General features: G+C 41.9%; 1 pseudogene; it reads right to left on the reverse strand.

The window, feature by feature from the left end:
• On the reverse strand, positions 1-1093 carry LOC148034848 (germin-like protein 8-2 pseudogene; annotated as a pseudogene).
• Between the last annotated feature and the right edge of the window lie 1809 nt (positions 1094-2902).

A 2902-nucleotide genomic window follows, 5' to 3' on the forward strand; every position in this document is an offset into this window, starting at 1 on the left:
GGCAAGAATATCGATTCTATAACAATAATGCTTAAGAATATTGATTTGTATAGCAATAATGTGTTAACTTAGTGCGACATAGATATCAGGATGACCACGGGAGGGTGGTGATGACGGATATATTAGCATGATAACGGGATTGTGGTGGCGAGTCTTAATGAGGCTGTAAACCTCGACTGTGCAGCAATGATGTGTTGAGATGGTGTGACACGTATTAGTACCATCACGGCAGTGTGGTGGCGACGCTTTTAACGAGGCTATAAACCTCGTCCTTGTCGATGGCGAAGGCGGTCTGCAGCACGTCCTCCGGCAGGGGAGGCATGGCGGCGAACAGAGCGGGGGCGACCTGGGAGGTGCCCGGGTTCTGGCTGTTGAGCGCGGAGATAGCGAGGGCAGGCTTCTTCTTGTCCGGGTTGATCTGGAAGTGGACGAGGCCGCGGGGAAAGACGAAGAGATCGCCCTTGTACAGGGTCTGCTGGAAGAGGGTGTTGTTGGTGGTGGAGACGAAGCCTACCACAAGCGTGCCCTCGGCAAGGAAGAGAACCTCGGTGGCACGCGGGTGGACGTGTGGAGGGTTGAGCCCACCATTGGGCGCGAAGTCGATGCGGGCCACGGACAGGCCTTGGGTGTTGAGTCCAGGGAAGGTGAGGGCCGACGCCAGCTGCACAGCGGAGCCGAGCGCCTTGTTAAACTGGCCTTGCTGGCGAAGCAGAGGAGAGGCGAAGTCCTTGGCCTGCACTTGTTGGGGATTCTTGCACAGCAGACCGTTCACGGTTGTGATTCCGGCCGCCTGCGCCCCCTGATCAGCCACGCAGAAGTCCTGCAAGGGGTCCTCGTCCGCCGCCTCAGTGCGAGTTATCGGGTGGAAGAGCTGCTGCGCCAATGTGATAGCTACAATTAGCATAGCAAGCTTTAGTGATGATGCCATGGATACAGTATTGCGTATGGTGAGTGCAGGACGGTAGCTATGAGAAAGCAGGGGCCCGAATGGTTCTCTACTAGCTAGTTAACCTCTTCCGATCGGCGAATACTGTATTAGCAGATCACGGTTTTCAGCAAGCACAAGCGCGGCTTTCTAACGTCTAGGAATGAACAACTGCTGCACCGCTGATCGCATGGTGGGAAGATGGAGCCTTCGATTCCATATAAGTAGTACGAGCTAGATGCGTGGATAATCGTTCGTATACCAGGTCATGAGCTTGCGTGGATAATCGTTCGTATAGCAGGTCATCAGCTTGTTTACCAGGTCTTTCACGCTCTTGTGGATCCAATCACGCGCGTCCGGCCTGATTAACATTAAAATAAGAGACTCTACTTTTCATCCTGCGTGCATGCAGAAAGTATTTATCTTATGTAAGATACCTATGAAGTCGTCGTCCACGCGTTCATGGAATGCGTCCGATCGCTCGGCCTACGACTTGGTAGTTAATCATTTCGCAAGATGGATAGAAAACATGTTTTCATGAGCGTTGCCCGTTTATGGAAAATGGCCACTACAAGGTGTGAGGCTCGGGATTTTCATATTTATATCATTAACCCATCTAATGTTGTGATTGGTAGCATAAACTACGCTATTCTTGAATGTGCAAGGTAATGCAATATATCCCAAGACTTGCTAGGTAGAATGTAGAGAGATAGTGTAATAAACCCAAGGTCAAGAGTTCTATTTTTATGGGAAGCACTATTCTACAATGTAACGAGGTGATGTAATCATAAGGGCTTGCTAAGGTAAAAGTAGATGCTAAGTTCAAATATAATAACCACATGGGAAATTTACATAGAAATAGTTGTAAAGGTGCTCAAATAATAAAGAATTTTGGAAAAAACTTAAGAAATGAGTTACTCAAATTACACATATCAAATTCTTGTTTTGCTTTGTCTCAAGTTTTTATTTTACAAATTAATAGTAAGATATACATAAAGATCTCTTTAAAATTTCTCTATCATGTTATATTATGTATATTTGATTTGGTTTAGGAGTTTCCTTAACAACTCTATGTGTGTGTATGTGCACGTGTGCATAGATATGTGCAAGTGGAGAATGGGCTCAAAGGGTTTACTATATATATATGCTTTGTATCATGTGTGTTTAAGGCTTGGTTATACATAACCTTATGTGTGAATTTTTCTTAAATAAATGTAAAATACCACGTGAGCTCAAAGAAAATAGTATTTTACTTAGTAAAATTTACAAAAAATATTTTTTAATTTTACTTTGGAAAAAATCGCTATTTTTAGTAACGTAACCCTTATTTATTCAATCTATAAGTAACTCCTTTATATGACACCCTTTTTTATATTAAAAAATTGTAAAATTAGTATTTTTAAAATTGCTTATTTTGAACCCATGTGATACACACATATATTCAAGAGTAACTGCCTCGAGGGGATGAGCAATACACATGCAAGTTACACATGGATACGTATTTATATTTGTGTGTAGACATGCCTATGTATGCATGTAAAAGACATAACCTTTCCAAATACCTCTCCATATAGGAATATGTACTCATGCATGTGTACTAACAAAATAGTGATCAAGGATGTTTAATAGAAGTTCAAAAGATTTCTATAGCTAAGTTTTAACACTTGCAAGCAAGCATTTTCTTAAATAGTGGAGTAGTTATGGATTATAATGCAACTCTATTACACTGCACACACAAGGTTATTTGAAAACAAACGAGTAGGTATTTAGCTTTTGTGAACATCAACCATATGTGCATATGGGAAAGTGAAATAAGCTTAATAGACTCATTTTATAGAGACCTTTATGGTGTAGAGCAATTAGAAATCTCTTACTTTGAAGATGATGTGTTAGAATGATGGTAACGATGAAATTTTCTTTATAATCTCATCTTTATGAGTGAACAAGAAAAGTAGCACCACATCAGCATATACTAAT

Source organism: Lygodium microphyllum, chromosome 6 (assembly GCF_053477565.2).
Source record: "Lygodium microphyllum isolate KBCC chromosome 6, Lygodium_microphyllum_v1.1.10, whole genome shotgun sequence".
Classification (NCBI taxonomy): domain Eukaryota; kingdom Viridiplantae; phylum Streptophyta; class Polypodiopsida; order Schizaeales; family Lygodiaceae; genus Lygodium; species Lygodium microphyllum.